Source organism: Eleutherodactylus coqui, chromosome 2 (assembly GCF_035609145.1).
Source record: "Eleutherodactylus coqui strain aEleCoq1 chromosome 2, aEleCoq1.hap1, whole genome shotgun sequence".
NCBI classification, from domain to species: domain Eukaryota; kingdom Metazoa; phylum Chordata; class Amphibia; order Anura; family Eleutherodactylidae; genus Eleutherodactylus; species Eleutherodactylus coqui.
This window is the reverse complement of record NC_089838.1, coordinates 110,856,386-110,880,001: the sequence shown is the minus strand read 5'-3', so window position 1 is coordinate 110,880,001 and position 23,616 is coordinate 110,856,386. Positions and strand designations below refer to the sequence as shown.

The following is a 23,616-nucleotide window of genomic DNA, read 5'->3' as shown; positions in this document are numbered from 1 at the left end:
TTCATGTGAAGATGTTACAACAGTTACAAATAAATGGGTGCAATTAAATATCACCGGTGTCACACACAGAATCATGATCCAACCATGCACGCTTTCTAGAAGGCGATTGGTGTTATTAGTAATTCATCTTATTTGTACGGCCAAATGAATTATTTACCAATGTGTATGAGCATGCACAGCTGGAGAACGATGGATTATAAACAGCTTAAAAGAGAGGACCATGGGGAACTGCAGAAAAAATAAGACGTACGAAGTGCTAAACAAATTCAGACTTTTTATCCTTAGCCATAGCAGGGCCCAGTGTGGCCAGATGCAGGATAAAAAGCTTTAGGCTTTATATAAAAAAAAGTAGTTGCAGGATATTGCATTCCCTGTTCTCATGGGCAGAGCGGCATGGGAGCTCATTTAGGTACTTCAGATTGCACAGATGACAAACACCCAAGTAAAAGGTGCAAACGTTAGAACACGCTGAGCTATCGACTGTACTGCCTCTACCAAAAGTATGTAATAGGCTGCAGCACCTACGGAGAAGCTCCCTTCCACCTGGCATAAGGCCCCATGTGACAGCCCTCTGTGGCCTACTCAACTATACAGTACAGGGCAACAGATGCAAAGTGAGGCTATCATTAGAGTCAGCATTGGTTAACAGAGAATCATCAGCAGGGGGCAGATTAAGATCTGCTTGTGCCGATTGTGGTGGTTTCGGGATGTGTACCGAAAAACTTTGGCTCATGACATGATGGTTTGTTGATGGGCGATGATTTCTTTTTTTTTTCTAGAAAGACACATAAATTGTGCCCTATGAAACAGTCCACTCTACTTAGTGCTTGTCCCATTCCTGGGTGCCCCTACTCATTGCTGATCAAAGAACATCAGGAAGGAGACTCAAAGTCACCAGGAAAATGGAGACAGAGGTGCAAACTGTGTCCCCACAGCAAAGATGGTTAACAGAGCTAGGAAGACGTGTTGGAAAGCCGGCATAGATGGGTCACACTAGAATATCAGGCAGTCATCATTGAATCCCATATCAGGGAAGCTTCAGTACGGGAGAATTACAGGTATACATGGTTCAGTCATTTAGGTGACCATAGTCATCAGATATTTGATTATAGGGGATCCAAATCAGCAGTCATACAAGTCCATTCATGTAATAGAGGTGAGATGAATATGGACAAATTGTACTACTAATTCATAGATCTCAGCTCATCACAAAATCCTGGACGGGTATGAATGCATATCATGTGGTCCTCTGTGTAATCTGCCATTGGAAATTATATGGTATGTTTTAACAAATACCAGCACAATAATCAAAGTTTATTGTTTCTTTGCATTTACTAAAATTTAGATGAGATGATTATCACAGCCAGGGATTGTTACTTACGTTCCACAGAAGGTTTTTGAGTGCATTAAGGCAACAAAAGAGAACTGGTAAGGTTTTAGAATTTTATGTATATGTACGATAACTACAGCAAAGAAACGATAAACATAAATACATTATACGATTTAGAGGATGAAAGTCACAGATATTTTGTACTTCGCGTACAAGTCATATTGGTCAGTCTCAAATACTCTGAAACTGAGAAAAAAATTAGTACATAGTCCAAATTACAAAGTACCCAAAAAGTGTGACAACGTAAACTGCATGGTACCTGTTTGTTATATTAAGGACCTTTGTGACAGACTGTGAGGTCTGACACCTATCACTAAACTAACCCACTCATTAAAGGGCCATTCCATCTACTAGAAACAAACCTGTTATTCTCCAGCACTGGGAAGGAAACCACGTTTTGTTCTAAAAACACATTCTTATCATAATTTAGAACTTGGACCACCTCTTTCTGCCATTTTTGTAAGGGGCTTTAGTGGGTTGCTACTACTATGACTATTATGTCTGACCTCCACCCCTGGCCAGGCTTGGGCAGAAATGTTCAATTTTAGCCTGCTGTTCAATTTATTCATTCATTTTCAGGAGGCATATCATAGAAATGGCAGAATTCAGAGTTTTAAGAAAGGACGCAGCAAGAATTGTTATGAGGAATGCAAGTATTTACTAAAAACAGATATGTCAAGACAGCCGACAGCCATCCAAATGGAGTGTTGCTGATACAGTGGTGACCAGGCTGGCACGGATCCAAGGAAACCTACACTAGATAAAAATCTGATTAAACCAATATCCGACCCATGAGGATTTTCTTGGACATGTGCCAGCCCAAACTCTACTGTATCTTTAACAATCCATTGGAAGGGCTATCTAATGGACGTGTAACATCCAGTAATGAAGGACTGCTGAAGCTTTATATCTCTATGCCAATATAGGTGTTGTGCTCTCAGCATAACTCCTCACGGTGGCCAGATCACCATAAGGGGGTACCCATAGTCTTTAATCAACCTTTTTTGGGTGTTGTCCTTTAAAGCATCTCCCTTATAATAATAAAGACAGCTGACAAGTTGTCTGAGCAAAGTAAATATAAAGTCCTTCCTGCCGGATCCAGTCAGATATTACAAAAAAATAACGCAATTGCCACAATATAGGCTTCAAATATAGATATCATAAATCCTCTAAAATGGTATCTTACATCATATTAAATCCTGCCTGCAAACAAACAGATATGAGATGTCAAACAGGACCTGTCTTCATCCAGAATGTCAGATACAAATATCGCTGGCAGTGCATATGGCCATAATGATTTCTCTTTGATGAAAGGAGTTCATAGTCTTACAGTTACATAGTAATGCTGGGGGAAAAAAGAAAAGTCCATGAATTTCAATCTATTCTCCTGCCGTATTGATTCAAGAAATTGCTATATGGTATTGAGACAGTATATACGTATAGCTCAAGCAATAGAATTATTAGGGCATTGTGTGGTAATTGATTCATCTATAGTATGTCTTTTCAAAAAACCCTTTTAACTTACTTTAAAATGTTTAAGGGGTTTTCCTGGCAGTGCTCACTGTTAACCCTTTCCAATCCACTGTCTGATGTCTAAAGACATTATGATTTAAGGCTGTACAGCTCCGATGTTGGAAGACGGCCGTCGGGGTTCTCTTACTGTATATTGCCAGCCTCTCTGCTGTCAAAACCTATCCAACGTGTCACCTCATGCAGTACTTGCTTTAACCAGCATATAGCGCCATTGTATAACAGCAGAAAAAGAGTAAGCCCTCTAGGAAAACCAGAATACAAATTGGATTGGAAAGGGTTAATGCCAGGATACTCCGGGGTCGAAGCGGAAGCCACTGCTCAGAGCCTTGGTAGTGGCCTGCGCTTATAATTGCAGTCTTGGTTTTATGTAATGGCCAGCGATTACAAGTGCCAGCCAGCGGGTGCTGACTGGAAAACCCCCATAACATTGACCATTATCGATAAAAAAAAAAGCTCTAGTTTAATGATAATTTAAATTTTTGCATATAAACGCTGCAAATGGAGTGTGCAAACTTGTTATGCATGCCCGCACAGAAATAGGACATGCAGCGATTTGTTTTCCGCGCGTGTTTTCAGGCGGACAAATCACGGCCATCTGCCTAGGATTGCGCTATCTAATGCAATTCTATGGCAGCAGGCACGGGCAGAAATTCTGCGGGAAATCCCGCTGCGGAATTTCCACCCGTGTGCAGGGGGCCTTTGTCCTATATTCCCAGTCATTGTTGCAAGGCCTATTCAAAAATCAGACATTGTCTTGCAGGAATGATACCTACCAATAGGTGGTGTTGTACAGGCATTGCATCATCTTCCAATTTGCATTTTTAATACATGACAGTTATCCTATAACAGTGATAGTAGCCAAAGTGTCTCACAAAACATTGATGATCCCAGTTACAATAGTTACTCATCATACAACTCTATAGTCATGCCTTCTTGTCATTTTCCTGCATAGCTGTCCGACTCTCTATCCTGGGATGTCCAGGCTGTGTGGGGCAGTAATAGGACCACATCAGGCAATAATGCTGGTCGGGCTCCACAAGGTACTATATGTTTTGTCAATGAGATACCATAATCACAAATAGTGAGAAGCACACTGAGGACTCATGCCCACGGCCGTTGCGGAATTCCGCCGCAGATTTCCGCCATGGGAGTACCGCGGTCGTAAACAAAACGCAGCTGCGGGCTCCTAGGCCTGGGTGCAACCGCATCCCCTGTATTCCCCTATAGTTACGCCCCTGCTCCTAAGAGATTTCTACTTCCCTGTATATTTTCTCCAAAGTATCCTTAATTTTACTATGTATCACTGATATTTCAGTCTATGCATTCCCTTTATTACTTTAGTTGTCTGAGTTATCTCCAGAGCTCAGGTGGTAATTTAGATTCTACAATTCAGTCAAGCATTATGCTTTGGTAGCAAAATTTGTTTGGAAGATTGTTGCCAACTTCTCATAGTGGATTTATTTTACTGCGTTTTTCACATTTACCGTTGAATATAAGCACACCAAACCAACTGTCCTGACTGGTAAAGCAGGAACATATAACTTTTCAGCTGCTGTGAAATGTCTAGTGCTAACAGCAGTGTTCTCATTATAACTGGCATGCTTAGAGTAAAGGTAGTCATAGATTTTTCTCAGGGGATCCAGCTGACTTTTACAGGATCTAGCATCAAAGTCTATTGTCACTAGTCATGAAAAAATTTGCACACTTGGCCAAGATGAACTTTCATGTCTGTCAATGATGACTGTCAATCATGCAATCATTCAATCAATTACCAGTTACATGTCTACGGCCAAATCAGAGCCTTGAACTCAACACTGTTGTGATGCTGTGACATGACCTGAAGAGGTCTGTGCTTGCTAGGCATCCCAGAAATATTGATGAAAAAAGTTTGATACTGTGTTAGACAGTAGAGCAAAATGGGATTGATCATCGATGAAAGATGAACTGAACGATGATCGTTCAGTGTAAACAGAAGTCGTTCAGTATTGAGCGGCTGCTGTGTTAAGTGAATGGAGAGGGGTGGGGGAGAGTGAGGAGTGAAATCTCCTCCAGCCTCCCCCGCTGCGAGCCAACAATACTCACTCCTGTGCAACAGCACAGGAGCGAGTGCACAGAGGGACGAGTGTCGGCTATCATTTGCCCGACAGTCATCCCGTGTACAGGGACCTTTAGACAATGATTAAATAGTGTAACTTATTTTTGGTGACTTATTATTTTGCACAACTGCACCGTTTTTTAAAAGCCGAATTGACTGAATTGTGACTACTGATCCCCACTGATCATTTCAGATGCCATTAGATATTTAGCATGGTACGAAAATGACCTTATGCACCAGGCAACTATCTGTCATATTTTGTGCAGTGAATTTATGAGCTGCTTTTTTAGGAAAGGCATAACCTTGTGTTTGACCTTGTGTTCAGATCATTCAGTCTAGAAATTGTGGAATATTTTTGCCCGATTTGGGCTACGATTTCCTAACCTGAATAGATGGCCCTTCCCATGCCAGGGTTAAACAAACTGGGAACAGTATCAAAGCGTAATAGAGCTCTGTAACTGCCTCTTTACAAATGACAGTATTGAAGTTAGAAGGGCACCAGAAAAGTTCTTATAGTTCATTGATTGTTTGACATCTAAACTTTTGGATGTCATTATTTTTGTGCCAGAAGGCGCTGGTGTCCAGCTCTGCTGTTATTACAGTCTGCTTATCTTTGGGACCATAGCATTTACCATGTAACATAAAGTTCTGTACAGTTGCAACAAAAAACTAAGCAAACCCTTTGAAATTGCCCGGGTTTCTCCATAAACTGTGGTCTGATTGTTATCTAAGTGACAATTATAGACAAATACAATCTAACTTAACTAATAACATACATTCATTTCTATTATTGGACACATTTAGTAAAAATCCAAAGAGCAGGGCGAAAAGTGTAAGTGAACCCTTGAATTTACTAGCCTACAGATCCCCTTTAGCAGCAATCATGTCCATCAAAAGTTTCTTGTAGTTACAAATAATATTTGTATGACATTAGGGAGGAATTTTGGACCATTCCTCCCTGTAAATGTGTTTCAGTTCATCAATATTTCTGTGATTGTTCACAGCAAGAGAAACCAAGTAATCTTGTAGATAAAATACATGACGTTATTGCAAGTTTTCAAACCTCTCAGCGCCCGCGCCAGAATCCGACCCTGTGCCTAGCCAGCATCCTCACGTAATTGACATTTTCTTCTTTTTCCTGTACTATGGATGGTCCACACAGTGAGCCGTCGGACATGTGTAGTACAGATTTTTTTTTTTTCAAATCCCTGCTTTTTCCGCGTCGTTGCTAGGTGACCTTTCTGCAATGTCATTGCGAAACGGCCATGGGTCAGACAGCTTCCATTGACTTCAATGGAAGCCGTCCATGCGGAATCCGCACTGAAACAGAGCATGCTGCGATTTTTCCTCCACGAGCGGAAAATCACAATTGATTTCCGCTCATGGACAGAAAAATAAATCCTTTACCATTGCATGCTATAGGCAGTATTTGCTGCGGAATCTGGAGGTGGACGCCCGTTCCGGATTCCGCAATGCAAATCCAGCCGTGTACAGAGATTCTTAACACCCAAAATGATGCTACACATAGGAGAGGCCCTGTAAGTGAAAGATAGTCACCAGAAATGGTGTTGCTTCAGGGGTACCATCCCAAGTAAAAATCAATTAAGGTGAAAAGGTAGAAGAAAATGTATTATGACCATAGAGATATCAGATATTGTATCTCCCAAAGGCCACTCTGCTAGATTTCCCTAGATTCTTGGTGGATATTTATGGTAGATAATCCAGATGTTGGTCATAGCATAACCCATCTCATAAAGTACGGACCCTCTCTTATCCTCTGTGGAAACCCAAAGTGAGTGCCGGCTCAATGGATGCTACCTAGGTATGACGTTCACAGATGGGTTCCAACATTATGTCAAAGACTCTACCTGTGGTGCGTGATCTAATACTAGCCAGACTTAGTACTGACTTAGCATAGCCCACATAAAAAAATACTATGCGTCTATGGATTTACTCTGAATCCTCATTGGAAACCAATCTGAGCACCAGCCAAAAATGGATTCTGACTGTACGTAACACTCGCGAATGGGTTCTAACGTGTTATATAAGATTCAGGATGCCACCATGTATCGACGAACTTGATCTGAATCCTCAGTGGAAAACCAAAGTGAGTGCCAGCCAAAATGAATGCTGACTGTGTGTAACACCCACAAATAGATCCAGCACATTGAATAAGGCTCCACGCGTTTCTAAGATGTCAATAAATAATCTTTCATCAGGAGTCTAAGGCTAGTTAGAGAAGATAATGCTATCTGTTCTATTAGCTGGCAGGATACACTAAAGTCATTCTTCATTCCTTGACATCTGGCTGAATAGAGTACAGTTCAGTAGATAATTCTAACTGCCCTGATAACTAGCAGCAGGATACACTGAACCCCAATATGTCATTCTTCAAGCTTAGTAGATCATGACTGCCCTCATAGCTAGCAGCATAGAGAGTCAAAGTGTCCTGTGTATTGGCAGCAAGTAATCAAAGTCAATAAAGGTTATTTTTTAAATCCTATTCTGTGATGAAAGTTTGGGGATTATTAGGAATTTTTTTTGCCTTCAATGATCCTTCTTCATTGAAAAGAAGTATGAGTTTTAGAACAGCGGTTTGTCATTTACCACATGCGACTCTGTATGGAGGCCGGGTTTTGTAACATGCAGATACCTGTGCAATGTGGAGCGTGTTGAAAGTGTGTATGAAAAGGGGGAAGTAGAGAAGTAGATAAGGGGTGAGGAGAGAATAGATACAGATGAATTTCCTACAAATCTTAGGGGTACCATGAAACATGGACCACCACTTTCGGCTTCATGCTCTACTTGCAGTACATTGACCTAGTGTGCTGTAAAAGACATGTAACACCTCTGGCCATGCTTGCTGGACCATGTGTCTGTGGTCAAGTGCACCCTGCCACTGATGGCATTCTGTAATGTCACAGACACGTTATTACTCACATAGCATTGAGGGCAGGGATGGCTTTTTTGGCAAAGAAATGGTGGTTAGGCAACTGGTACTGTGGGTTGGCATGGAGCATAATGGTGCAGAAAGCATCTGTGTCCACTAGCCTTTAGGGTAGCATTTCCATTGTAAGCAGCTGTGCAGCAGGCGTATGTCACATGGGACCTTCACCGATGAGCTGTTCACAGCAGACAGCTCCGTTCTCAGTGCAGTGGCCAGGCTTACAGGCAAAATTCCCACTCACTTCAATGGGAGCTTGGCCTGCAATTCCAAGCCTGACCACTGCAGAGGGAATAGAGCTGTCTACTTCCTGCAGAAATCAGCTTAGTGCATAAACACTCCGACCCTGTGAACAGCTGATTGGCGGAGGTTCCTGACGACAGACCTGGGCCGATCTACTATTGATGACCTATTCAGAATGTAGACCATCAGTAGTTTACAACTGGTAAACCCCTTTAAATAATATCAACATAAATATTTTCATCATCCAGCACAAATAATGCTGCCAGTTTGAATACATTAATGCTAGGAAGGTCATTCTATAGCCTTGTGGAGTGCTGATGGTGAAAGTTTCGATTCCCAGATGTTTACTCTTCTTCGTTAAAATCTAAGATTATCTTTGGTAGTTTTGAAATACTGTAAATGAAGGCTTGAGCTACACTTAGTGTTTTTGTACAGAAGTTGACATGAATAGAAATACAATATATGGCATGCATATGCAACCTTTATGAGATTTTCATACAAATGTAATGCAGAAATTAGATCAATAAGAAGCATAAAAGGTGAAGGACTCATAACTCTAATAGATTTCTATAAAACTCTTCATTTTGGCAGCTTGCGATGGGAAACAGATGTTTGTTTTTGATTAATTTCTAGATGTAGAGCCTCTTTAAGGAGGCCAATCAGATTTTATCAATATTCATGTATACCACTCTTCTTAGTATATTCCACGGAAGCTGTAGTAGTTTTGTGGACTGCCAGTCATTAGCCACCCACTTTGGTAATATCTAGATGTTCTGGCCACTACTCTGATTTCTCCTGCTACCTAGTGATGAACGATTACTGGAATAATTGGGTCAAGAGTGATCAGGCTAATTTTCCAAAAATAATCTGGAATCGGGATGACTCAATCCTGATTCTCAATAAAGTCAATGGGAGTAAAATTCAGGTTCACTAATTTGGCCTTCATAAGGTCCCTAATTCTGGCAAATGCCCCCAAATAGCATGGAAATACAGCCACATGTTGTGGTGCTGGTGGCTGTGGTGCTCTTCTATGAATGTGGTTAGCACTGTGGCCTTGCAATGCTGGGATCCTAGATTCAAATCTCATTAAGGAGAACATCTGCATGGACTTTGAAAAATGTAGAACTTAGAACCTCAGCACTGCAAGGCAGCAGTGCTAACAACTGAGCCACCACACTTGCTCTATCTTCTCCAGTTGAGGAGAATAAACACAAATATAACATAAAAGCTCCATACATTGTCCTTGGACAGATTTGAAGCAACAGTGCTAACCACCGAGTCACATCCATTGAAGGACCACCGCCATCACCCTCATTCAGTATGCATTATTGGAAATCTGATTTTCCAGTGATTTTCACTAAAAATTCATCAAAATCGGGTCAATTTTACCCACTGACTATTCACGTTGAGCAACGCTACTCCTACCCACATGTGTTAATTACTCATAACTTTTTTCATAGGGATTAAATATATGATTGGGGATTGGGGGTAAAAAATGTTGTCTGTAAGCAACACTGGAGCTGTTAGAAGCTCCACATTTGCCCTGGCCACGTTTTGAAAATGTCAGATTTTGACATGCTTATGTGATTTGTCAGGAAATATACTTATGTGAAATTCCTGGCTAATGCATAGGATGAGTTAAGAATATCTGAAATGCAGGTGGTTATCTGTCAGATTAAATACTTGCTATCAATCCTGATTTACAAGGGGGATCCAAACCAATTTACAGAAAAAAACATGTAATTTTCATGCCCCGTGTCTAAAGAACATTTCCTTCAAATAAAAGATGGAAATCCCTACTTTATTACTATATCTGGATGAAATGACTCTTTATCCTCCATGGATATATAAGGTTCCGCATCGTGGGACATTACTTTCCCTTCACCTTTAAAATGCATCAATAAATCTTCCAGGTCTTATGTGGTATAAATCTTACGGGCTCCCAGATTCCTATCTCACATAAGAGATAAAATAACATGTTTCTTAAGCGTGATTGCGATGCAGCCTTAAGGAAATATCAAACGTGCAAAGTGTGCCAAGGTGCCACTTCTGCAGAAACATGTGGAATAGTCCAATTAATCATTGGCATAAAAAGACATTCACATACAAACTGCGGCCTGAACGCTCTGCCAGTGCCAAATATCAATTGGACCTACTGATTTACACTGAACCTTTAAAGGAATCTTTATAGTGCTTTATGGGCCAAAATAAAAAATGGGAGAAAGGCAAGTCTTAACAATGGTGGGATTTAACAGTGTTTATTCTGCAGCCATGACCTTTCTGTTCAAGTCTTCTCTTAACTGCACACTTTTCTTCAATGTCGTGAGCCATTTATTTTTTTAGGATCCCCAGAAGTAGAAAGATATTTGTTGAATTTCCCATGTACGGGCTCTTCTAGCCAAAAATATTTATTTCCATATCTGGGTGCGATGTGTGTGATTACCCCAGTATGTACCTCAATGATTCTCTTTACAGAGGTTATTCACCTAAATGTATATTTTTCAAGCCCAGGGAAATGTACCATCAGTACCATAAAACTGTCACATGGACTTCTAATGTGGCAGTGTTGTGTCCAACCGGACATGCAAAATCCAAAACAAACAAAAAGGCACAGCAGTGCAACGAAAATACTAAACTACGGGAATACCTCTCCCTACATACCCCTAACCCGGGGAGGGGCCCTGCCTACTCGGCGTGCCGATCGCTCCGATAGGTGCGGACCTGCACGCGTGCCTGGGTCACTGGCAATTCCCTAAATGGGAGCCCTAATACAAAAAGAAAGGAACAGAAAAAACAAACAAAGCTGAAATAAAGAACTTAGCTTGTAAGAGGAGCTTCAACCCGGATGTGTTCCACAGCAGCTGTCCAGCGGCAACTGAAGCATTGACCAGCATAGGGGTCAGTACTAGCACTGCTTAAAAAAGAGCAGGGCTACTCAGCACCAGGTGAGGACTGACATCACTCTTGCATCCACCACACCCCTCAGCTCCAGGAGAGGTAAGGACACAGCCAAACCCTGGTCTGGCCTGCAAGCAAGTCGAAGGCCTCAGAACGGCTGCAACAGGCAGGTTTTTGGCACAGCACTGATGACGTCTCTGTTGGGCCTCCTATTGGCTACAAACACATGACCGCTGCAGCCGGAGTAAACAATAGACCAGAGTTGATACCGGGGAAGCAGTGCAGCAGCAGGGATGTGAGTATTTTTAGTTATGGCTGTCATCAATGCTTTATAACTTGAAAAGCCCCTTTAACTCTAGACTAGAGATGAGCAAGTATACTCGCTAAGGCACATTACTCGAGCGAGTAGTGCCTTAGTTGAGTATCTCCCCGCTTGTCTCTAAAGATTCGGGTGCCGGCGGCGGGCGGGGAGCAGCGGAGGAGAGCACACCCGCGCCGGCAGCCAAATCTTTAGAGACGAGCGGGCAGATACTCGACTAAGGCACTACTCGCTCGAGTAGTTAGCCTTAGCGAGTATGCTCGCTCATCTCCACTCTAGACCCGATGAATGTGAAACAGACTAAATGCTAGAAATGGATTGCATGGCAACCCCACTGAGGTTGTCAGGTATGAATCTCTAGCAAAGCTGGATTGGCACTGTACCAATGGTAAAGAAGCACCTCCATCCTCACCATCCCTTGACAAGTCCATGTCTACTGCATCCACTGGCTTTTTGTAATTGGGCAACAGGTAGAAGGCCTTATTTAAAGAAATATCACAGAAAAAAACCTAGCGCACTGCATTATGCATACTGCAGGGGAAGAAGAGGCATGACTTCTATCTGTGGCGTTATTTGAATCTTTGTGTTGTGCCCTCTTGCCCACTTAGGCTTGGCACCTTAGTCTATCTGTCTTTACTGGAGTGTTCCTTTAAATACAATAATCTCACTAATAGATTTGCATTACCTTGGAAACTTTCATGCAGTCATATAATTTCATTTATAAACTTAGTTATTAGAGTAGGAATAGAATATTTTATCCTATAAGTGAATGGTGTGACATTGGGAGGTGCACAAATGATAGTTTGCATCTAGAACACAATTAAAATAATAATCCTGAGTTTCAAACTTTCAAATGTAAGGTTAAGCAACATAATTACAGTCACATCACACAATGTGCAGTCATACAAGGAAGAATCATCGCATCATGCAAAGAAGGTTTTCACAAAGGAGACATGTCAATGCAAGTAGTTTTTATCATCTGCATACTATATAGTATATAGCTTGCAAAGTCATTTCCATTGCAAATGCTCTCAAACACGTGGCCTTTCCTGAACTTTCTTCAGATAAATCTAATCTTAAGTATACAAATGATGTTGATCTTAAACCTTAAGGATTACATGCTTCTACCATGAGCTGGCATACCCGAATTGGTCTAAGACATCCCTGTGTTATAAAGATAAAGGACAACTCATTTACTGTTCAGATAACAGAACTGAGTTTCCTCTTTGATGACGTGTATATTGGTAATATAATTCGGTTCTAAACGGTTTCATTTTTCTTTTCTCTCATTTGGAATTTCTGGATTTACTTCATCCAGTCAATAGATTTCAGAGAAGCTTGCCAGTAATAAACACTCAGTCAATAAGGGCAATGAAAAGAGTGTTTGCTGCCAGCGTTACACTAGGTGGAAGAACCTGTAAATCAGCAGGGTTTGCCCATAATCGCCCAGATAATTTAAGTATACCTGTTTTTACTTGGTTCCACCTTGAATAAACGGAGCTCAAATTCCTTCAATTAATCCCCTTTCTGCTTCCTGAATGCAAAGTTAGCTACTCAGTGAAACAAGATGATGTATGGAAGTGTCTTGGGATACATATGATAGGTAAACCTACACAAATATATCAGAAACTTGCAGAACTAGCAATACTTGCTCTTACTATATACAGTACAGGGACGTAACTATAGGGGAGGCAGGGGATGCGGTTGCACCCAGGTCCGGGAGCCTTAGGGGGCCCATAAGGCCTCTCGTCTCCATATAGGGAATACAGTACTATGACTAAAGCATTAGGCCTCATGTCCACGGGGAAAATCAGGCCCGCTCCGGATTCTCCATGGAGAATCTGTAGCGGGTCCCTCCTGCCCCGCGGACATGAAGGCTGAAAATAAGAATAAACTCACCTTCTGCGGGCCGTGCGTGTCTTCCCTTCTTCGCGGCCGGATCTTCTTTCTTTGGCCCGGCGGATGTGCTCGGCACCCCGGCTGAGTGCCGCACGCATGCGGCAGGCATATCCGCCGGGCCGAAGAAAGAAGTTTCCGGCTGCGAAGAAGGGAAGACACGCACGGCCCGGAGCAGGTGAGATTAATTCAAGCGTGGGTCTCCTGCGGATCCGGACGGCTTCCATAGGCCTCAATAGAAGCCTGCGGGAGCCATCCCCGCGGGAGACCCGCACCTAAATGGAGCATGTCCGGATTTTTTCCTGCACGCGGGACCTGTGCCTGCAGGGAAAAATGACATCCGCAAGTATTTAACTACCTGCGGGTGTCTAATGCATCCCTATGGAGCGCGGATCCGCGTGCAGGAAAAACGCTGCGGATTTAAAATCCGAATTTCCCTGTGGACATGAGGTCTTATAGTTGGGGGCCCTGTTACAGGTTTTGCATTGGGGCCCAGGAGCTTCAAGTTATGCCTCGGTGCAGAATGGTTTAGGTATGGGTACGGGTACAGATACAGATAAAGGAGGGGGAGTCCCAGCTGACCTTTTGCATCAGAGCCCCTGAGTCTTTAGTTACCCCCCTGATACAGTACTTAAATATTCTGAAAATGCCATGGCTTACAAGCAGGAGTGAGAGAAAAAAAGTAGCTGTGAATTCCATAGGAAAAATGCAAACATTATGGAAAATATCAACATAGTTATATCACTCAAAATAGTAATGATATTGATGTTACTGATTTGAACTTGCAGACAATTATAAACCAGGCTTCAACATGGGTAGCGCATCCCGAGGAATTTCACTACTCAAGCTTCAGTCGTTATCACATACGACACTGTCCCAATATTAGTTCATTTTCAATAATGAATATCCACAGAATTATACAGAGACCGCTATATGCTGAATTGCTATTCCAATGAGAGATCCAACATCACACAATGTTTCGGGGAGATATGCCCCCTTCCTCAAGCATCACGATTTGGTGAAAATAGCCTGGGAATGTACATGTTGCTAACAATATTACTCACCAGCTGATATACCCGGCTTCGCCCGAGTTAATTTTGTACAGGTGTTTATCTGGTATTCACACGGAAAGCCTTATGAAGTTGTGGTTACTTTAGAGATACTGAGGAAAAAAATGTGTTCACCATTTTGCATGGTTCTTTGCGTTACCCAGGAAACACCATGTGGAGGTAACCATGCGACGTTACCTTTATATAAAATGACATCAGGAAGTGAGAGAATTAGATTTCGTACGTAAAATTTGGGCGCTAATTCTTTTGCGCTAGAATTAAATAATCGAGTTGGGATCCATTACCTTTTCCTATTTATGACATAATCCCTGCTTGTGCCAAATTTTAAGTTTCTATGACATCAGGAAGTGAGAGAATTAGATTCGGTACGTAAAATTTGGACGCTAATTCTTTTGCGCTTAGAATTGAATAATCGAGTTGGGACCCATTACCCTTTCCTATATATAACATAATCAATGCTCGTGCCAAATTTCAAGTTTCTATGACATCGGGAAGTGAGAGAATTAGATTTGGTACGTAAAATTTGGACGCTAATTCTTTTGCGCTTAGAATTGAATAATCGAGTTGGGACCCCTTTACTTTTCCTATTTTGGACATAGTCTATGCTTGTGGCAAATTTCATGTTTCTGCGACATCAGGAAGTGAGAGAATTAGATTGCGTACATAAAATTTGGATGCAGATTCTTTTGCGCTTAGAATTGAATATTCAAGTTGGGACCCTTTAACTTTTCCTATTTATGACATAATCAATGCTCGTGCCAAATTTCAAGTTTCTATGATATCGGGAAATGAGAGAATTAGACTTCGTCGGTCAAATTTGGATGCTAATTCTTTTGAACTTAGAATTGAATAATCGAATTGGGACCCATTAGCTTTTGCTATTGTATGACATAATCAATGCTCGTGCCAACTTTCAAGTGAGAGAATTAGATTCCGTATGTAAAATTTGGACACTAATTCTTTTGCGCTAGAATTGGATAATCGAGTTGAGACCCATTAGCTTTTGCTATTTATGACATAATCAATGCTCGTGCCAAATTTCAAGTTTCTATGACATTGAGAAGTTGGAGATTTAGATTACGTACGTAAAATTTGGAAGCTAATTCTTTTGCACTTAGAATTGAATAATCGAGTTGGGACCCAATTACTTTTCCTATTTTGGAGATAATCTATGCTCGTGCCAAATTTCATGTTTCTACGACATCGGGAAGTGAGAGAATTAGATTACGTACATAAAATCTGGATGCTAATTCTTTTGCGCTTATAATTAAATAATCGAGTTGGGACCCATTAGCTTTTCCTATTTTGGACATAATCTATGCTTGTGCCAAATTTCATGTTTCTACGACATCGGGAAGTTGGAGAATTAGTGGCAAGTCAGTCAGTGAGTCAGTGAGGGCTTTTTTAAATCATATTTTCCCTCCCTCCAGCTGTGAGGGGTGTCCTCCATGCTACCCTTATATTAGTGTATCCCGCATTCCTGCTGAATCAGAATGTGTTTCTTTCCTTATGCTCTGTATACTTTTAATCTAGCTGAAAATGTGACTTTAAATGGGGAAGGACACCCCGGTGCACACAAAAAGGAAAAAAAAACGAAAAAGGAAGCCAATGACGTGTAGGAGAAAGTCGATTGAGTTGGGGTCAGTGTGCTGTTCTGAACGCTCACTGCCCTTAAGAGGCCACAACTCCACATTTGTCTGTTACACTCCAAAGAAAAATGTTGCTCTTGGTCAGATTTGGACCTACAACTTCAGCATTGCAAAGCAGTGCTAACAACTGAGCCACCACCTGGGACATTGCTAGGGCCTTAAAATATCTCCTGGCAGCTCACCTCCATTCGCTGCAAACAGGCAGTCATTCATAGATTAAAGACTGCCTGTTTACAGGAATGGATAGTCGCTTGGTTTTCAGGTGAGCTAAAAATCTAGTGACTCCAACAAGTGAGTGTTGCCCCAATCTATATAGTGCCCTTAAGTAATAATGCCTAACTCCTTATAGTGCCCATTAGTAATAATGCCTAACTCCTTATAGTGCCCCTTAGTAATATTGTCAAACTCATTATAGGGCCCCTTAGTTATAGTATGCCACTGATTAGATCCCCTGAGTCATAGTACCCCACTCATTATAGTGCCCCTTTGCCATAGTGCCTGACTCATTATAGTGCCATACTGTTGTTTTTTTTAACAGTGCCTCTGCTTAAAAAATAATATATTACTCACCTAGCCCTATTACCACGTGGCCTGAAGCTCTGACTCTTTAGCACTGCAGCTTATAAGATGCCAAAAGAGGATCCCTGCATGGGCCGATGCGATCCAATGACACCAATGTGCCAGCCCATGCAGGAGATCGTCCAGGATAGAGGTCAGGACAGGCAGCAGACAAAAATAGTCCAATTTAGAAATTCCAATATACAGAGCCGAGTTCAGGGATCACAGAAGTCAGAATAGTCACAAAAAAAACAAGCAAGGGTCAAAATAAGGAACACACAGCATACAGGAGCTTTGTCATTATGGCTGAATGAGACCAATTGCTTAGGCAATAGGAATAGCAATTGTAGGCTGTAGTCCAAGGTAAAAGGGTTAACAGTTCATTGATCGAGATGTAGCTGAGCTAGAGAACAGAACAGTAAAGTTCATGACACAAGTTCATAGAAGAGGCAAAACACACCTATACCTACTTAGAGAGCCAGTGAAGCCAATTATTTCTCTCATTGACAATGGGAGTCAGAATGGGGCCATTCCAATTCATGATTAATTTTGAAATTTGGCTTGGGCACTCCCAATCTGAATATTTCAATAATTGCTCAACACTACAGACAATGCAATTCCTGTAAAGAACCCTGCATCTGCTCTCCCACCTAACAACAAATCAAAAAAGGACCAGCAAGCAGGGGCGTAACTATAGAGGATGCAGGGGATGCGGTTGCACCCAGGCCCAGGAGCCTTGGGGGGCCCATGAGGCCTCTTTTCTCCATATAGGGAACCCAGTACTATGACTAAAGCATTATAGTTGGGGGCCCCGTTCCAGGTTTTGCATTGGGGCCTAGGAGCTTCAAGTTACGCCTCTGCCAGCAAGAACTGCCCCCACTACAGCAGCCCCATTGGGTAATTCCCAAATCTACAAGAAAATGTTCAACAAAGATGAGTTGTCGCTTTAAGCCACTTTATGTGGCAACTGAGAAATCCCATAGTTTAATATTTTGCTATACTGTGTCCCCAATGCTAAAACCTTGATTGTGCTGATAAAATAAATCACTAAATCCAAGAAAACATTGAAAGGAGCCAAAGAATGAAATCTGTTGCTTATTCAGCTGTGATACATAGTGAATACAATGGCAATAATTCAATAAGTGCAGTATAAGAGTTTAATGTATATGGCAAGTGATGCCTACTAGGACAATCAATATCATGTACTACTGCGCCACACTGTGTTATTGATTAAATGGCATGTGTTGTTGGGCATAACATGCCACCCACCAGTGTATTGTATTGATTTTAATAACTTGCATTGACTGCAGTATTCAGGAGGCGCCATGGTGGTGTTATTGAATTTTGGCCAATGTTTATTTCATTACATTTTAGAAAAGTACAACAGAACCGGATAAAAAGGAACATGCAGGATACTGTTCTGGTCCTGCCGAACAATACATTGTAGCCAAGATGAGCATGAAAGGTGTGAACGTGGAAAGAAGAGAGAATGTTAGCGGTTATTGTAATGCACAGTGTGCGAGTTCAGTTCTCCAGTGTAATTAACGAGACATGTTTTAAAAGGAAATCATCACCTTATTACAAGTTATGCTAATTAAATGGAGCATTGTGAGAAACTCACCGTGACATGTCTCTGAATTGGAAGCCTACTTTAGATTCACGGTGTGCGTTTAAGTCTTTTATTACTGTCATATCTTATTCCACTAATAGTTACTTATATAGAAATTATCCCAGAGCAGGATCGTTGTGCGTAACATATGGTAACTTTTGGTTCCTCGCTGACGTGTAAGAATAATGCTGACTCATGGAATGTATTTCCATGTTTGGTCACTCCTTTGGGTTCAGAAAATGATACTTTCTGGGAGTTAAGTATAAAGTCTTGTATTAGTCTGAATGGAGTATTTTAATCACATTTTCATTGGCTGGTTTTGTTAAAGTGTACCTGTTGTTTGAGGTGGGTGTTCAGAATAAGCTCCCATGCCTGTGTACATGAAGAATAACCCTATTTCTGACTTGTATATGGAATTGGTCACTAGTTTTTCCCTCTACCGCCACCACATCTAAGGACTTGGACAGATGAGCATCTATAATGTAATACGCTCGCTCCTAGTGTATTTTGCTCCCTAATAGCTAAAACAGATGAGTGTGATACGCCACGGTTTTGCTGCATGCATAATGTGGAGAATAGAACCCAATCAGTTCAATGCGTTCATTTTATCGTCTTCTCTTTTTTGCACCCATTGTTTTTGTGGGGGGAAAAAATAGGACCAGATCTATCTTGCACTTGTTTCACACTATAGAGCCCTATAGAGGTCTATTGGAGGTGTGCAAACATGCACATCGGCCAGCGTGGGTATGCGCTAAATGCAGCGCATACCCTTGATCACTGGCACCTCATTAGGCAAATTAGCCCTTTAAATCAGGGTGGGGTGATTCCCCCGTATGTGAGAATGAGCAGTGCCTGCACAAATAGGCTCTGTATTTGCACAGGCATAAGCACAAAAAGATTGCGCAGGAGCGAGCGTATTGTATTACACGCATGTCTGTCGAAACGCTAGTTCTTAGTTTTGCAGAGCACAGACATAGAAGAGGAGATCTACTCCCCTATCTCTATCTTTCATATACAGAAAAACAGCAGTATGAAAGGCAATTTAGAGATGTACTAAGCAGTGTAGCTGTAGTTCCAGTAGGTGTAGAACAGTGAACCAGTTACTTACTATCAGCTGTAGGACCATTACCATCTCTGTGTTTGTCTATCTACTTTTCTCTCACTAAGGGTGAACACCCACTGGCGATACAATATCCTTGCGATGCGAGAGTGAGTGAAAATGCATGATAATGAAACCAATGATTTTCAATGATTTGCGAAGTTTTCACCGTAACCTCACATCGCAAAGCAGAATCTGCAATATTGCCCATTGTTTGCAGTGGGGCCAGCGGCAGCAGTGCTAGCCTCATTGAAAACATAGGGAGTACATTGTGCTCCCCTGACACAGCTGTGACAGCTATGGCAGGGGATTCTTTCATCCCTGCGGGGACCACAGGGATAAAGGAATGCCCTGTCACAGATGCCACAGCTGTGGCAGAGGTCCGCGATGCTAATCCATTGCTTTCAATGGGGCCGGCGCTGCTGCAGACCCATTGAAAGCAATGGAATGAAGGCTACAACCGTGGTAATGATTTTCGGGGAAGGGCTGAAAAAAAAGCCCTTTTCTGAAAATCATGGCAAGCTGTATAAAAAGAGATTAACTCAGCTAGAAGAGCCGCCCGGCTCTTTTCTCCAGCCCCGGCAGTCATCTTCCCTGTTCTGAAGGCCGGGGATTGAAAAATCCCAGCCTCCAGAAAGCGCTGCCTCTGATTGGCTGAGCGCTGTGGCCAATCAGAGGCAGCACCCAGCCATTATCGAATGAAAGCTGAGTGCTGCCTCTGATTGGCGTGGGTGTTCAACCTTAAACTACTCTTCGCTCCTCCCTTCTCTCCTCTGTATAGACTTCTATTGGCAACATGTAATCTGTAACTGACAGAAGTAGGACAACAATAAGTATCCTTGTGTTGCTGAGCAGCTTTGCAAACTTAATCAGTGCTGAGCTTTCTATCATTGTCTCACATTAATATACTGATGTATGTCAGTCAGCTCCTTCTCTAGTTTACTCCTTTAAGAATGTTTATCCTGCACAACGGGGAGTCCGCAAAATTCTTAATTTTTCTCAGACTGAAAAAACTGATGGTTGGCAGCCATGATAGCTCCTCACTGTTGTTGTTCTTGAAAACACAAGGTCAAGTTGCTAATTGGAAGAAGCATATACACTCATGCCCAGTGGCCAGGTATGTAGCAGATATAGCAGTTGCATCAGGATGCTGATGCCTGGGGAGGTGTAAATACCTCTGCTGCATAAGAAGTTTTCAGTATTATAAACACACTTGTCAACTTTTGAGAAGCCCATCAGGTATATTTTGAAAAGGGGTCTTTTTGACCTTATGTCCTGCCAAGTTATTTAGGACATTTCCTAACGTATGGAATTTGATTGACAAATAGTATATAGAATGCAGTGTCCGAAAAGTGCGCCCTCAGCCTAGGAGACAGCGGGGTAGAGTTTGGGCCTTGTCATGGGACTCCACCATCTGAGGGTAGCACAGGACCTGTCCAAGTAACTGAGGGAAGGCCTTTCAAAGGGGTAACCCAATACGTGGTTTATAGAGATGAGCGAACGTACTCGGATAAGCACTACTCGTCCAAGTAATGTGCTTTATCCGAGTATCTCTCCGCTCGTCCTGAAAGATTCGGGGCGCTCCGCTGCTGACAGGTGAGTCGCAGCGGGGAGCGGGGCAGAGCGGGCGGGAGAGAAGGAGAGAAAGATCTCCCCTCCGTTCCTCCCAGCTCTCCCCTGCAGCTCCCCGCTCCGCAGCGCGTCCCGAATCTTTCAGGACGAGCAGAGAGGTACTCGGATAAAGCACATTACTCGGACGAGTAGTGCTTATCCGAGTACGTTCGCTCATCTCTAGTGGTTTACCTTAACAGTCTCTTATCAAGGTGGACGCCACCGTTCCATCATCTGCGCTGAATCCGGATGTTGAAATAAAGGGTCTACACTTACAGGGAACATTTAACCCCTTAAGGACATGGCCTATTTTGGGCTTAAGGACACAACGATTTTTGGCGGATTTTCATCTCCATTTTTCAAAAGCCATAACTGTTTTATTTTTCCATAGACGCGGCCGTATAAGGGCTTGTTCTTTGCATGGCAAACTAGTTTTTGATGGTGCCATTTTTGGGTACATAGACTATATTTCAAAACTTTTATTATTTTTTTATGATAACAGGGAGAGAAAACGCATCAATTCTGAAATACTTTTTTTTTACAGCGTTAACTATGCAGCATAAATAACACAATATATTTTTTCTGCAGCCCGATACGGTTACAACAATACCAAAATTCTTATATTTTTGGGGGGGTTTTCCACTTCTGCAATAAAAACCATTTTTTGGAAATCTTTTTTTTTTCTCTAAATCGCTGCATTCAAAGTCCTGTAACTTTTTTGTTTTTCCATGGGCAGAGCTCTATGAGGGCTTACTTTTTGCGAGAGGAGCTGTAGTTTTTATTGGTACCATTTCGGGGTGCATACAACTTTTTTGATCATTTTTATTGCGTTTTTTTGGCCTCAGTTTTTTAGCGTTTTTATTTTAATCGCTTTTTGCCGTGCAGGACAAAAAGCATGTTCATGTTATTGTACGTGTCATTATGGACACAACGATACCAAATATAAGGGATTTTATTTTTTTTTAACATTTTTTATGCTACTATAAGAAAAAGCACCTAAAAAGTGTTTTTTTTACATTTTTTTTTTACATTCTTATTTTTGTACATTATTTTGATCTTTTTTTATACACCATCTGTGTCCCTCCGGGGGAATTACACCATACCACCGATGATCACTGTGATAAGGCATTGCAGGACTTCTCTCCTGCAATGCCTTATCACTTATTACAGCGATCATAGGCAATGGCAATACACGACGCCGGTATCTGGTGCCCTGTTGCCATGGCAACCAGCCAGGCTCTCTGCGATTATATTGCCAGAGCCCAACAACGTCACAGAGGGAGCATGATTCCTCTGTGAACCCTTCCCATGTCGTGATCTACATAGATCGCGGCAGGGAAGGGATTAACAGCGGGGGGCGCATCTCTGATAGCCGTCTCCCGCTGCCAGATAGCGCAAGATCACTGATCCCACGCTATCCCAAGGGCAGAGTTTACGCCCTGTTGCAGGAAGTACCCCGCTGCCAGGATGTAAACTTACGCCCTGCAGAGGGAGGGGGTTAAATAGCAAGCCGGGAATGGTCGGTAGTGCTTCTTTACTTGCAGAAACTTATTTACAGTCCAATAACGATATCAACTCACTCCAGCAGGAACATTAGTGCAAAAATCACCAAGTGGTGCGACAGGGAGGAAATCACAGGCGCACAGAGGAATCTACAGTCCTAATTATCTGCAGGGCTCTTTTCCCGGTACAAAACTCCTTTCTCTCTTTCCACCTCTCTACCAGTCAGCACTCACATTTGGCAGGCACTCCAACTGCAATGGCGGTTCCACTTGCTCTCCAGTCAACGGTGGTTTAAAACACCACTGGCATCTCCTGGGTACTGCTGTCCCAGGAAAGGCTTAGCTTACCTAAGCCACACATAACTGATTGTGTCTCACTCGCAGCTCAGACTGACTCGAACTGACTGCCAGGCTGGAAGGAACTCCCTCGCAAACACCTTGCATTCATATATATAAAGAATGATCATGTAACAAACAACAAGATACATTTCTCAGACATCCTTGCATACCAGACAGTTAACTCATTCAGTGCTGCAGAAGTGCAATACACATCATATTCATGCAACATGAAAGACACTAACAATACAAAACCACGAGACAAATGCATTCATATACTATGGAAGGGCCTCGATGACTCTGGTCCACTACAAGGACCTCCTAAATAAGTACAGATCATAAGACATCTAAATGAATATAGACCCATACAAAATACTGACCCCTCAGACATCATGAATATAAATACCAGATCAGATCCCAAAATAAATATAGACCCTGGATTGGCCCTCCTATATATAGACTCCAGACCTGACCCCATAAAAAATGCAGACTCCAAACCCCCTAAAGGTATACAGATTCCCCCAGACATCATAAATAAATACAGATCCCTTCCAGACTCAAGGCCAGACACCTTCAAAAATGCAGATATGAGACCCCCTGAAGATATACACACACAAGAAAACCCCCACCCCAAATTACTCCCCTGTAATGGTATATACTGATGGTAATGGATAATACCTTTAAAATAATCCATCTCAATTGGTAACCATTGCTTATAGGTCCATAGAATACCATTGTAACTATTAATGTCATTTGGTGATCTGAAGGCTGAGACAGGAACCTGTTAGTCAATGCAGTGAACGTGTTGCAATTATGAACTAAAGTTTTTGAATGTTTGTGGTATAATGTTTCAAAAAGAGTTCC

General features: G+C 42.0%; 1 protein-coding gene across 1 annotated transcript in view; it reads right to left on the bottom strand.

The window, feature by feature from the left end:
- Positions 1-22,724, bottom strand: part of HK3 (hexokinase 3) — an 82,957-nt gene extending 60,233 nt beyond the window's left edge. Inside the window, exon 1 of the mRNA XM_066591337.1 lies at positions 22,651-22,724. The gene's annotated coding sequence lies outside the window, so the exon portion shown is untranslated. The remainder of the gene's footprint in view (positions 1-22,650) is intronic.
- Positions 22,725-23,616: the final 892 nt, after the last annotated feature.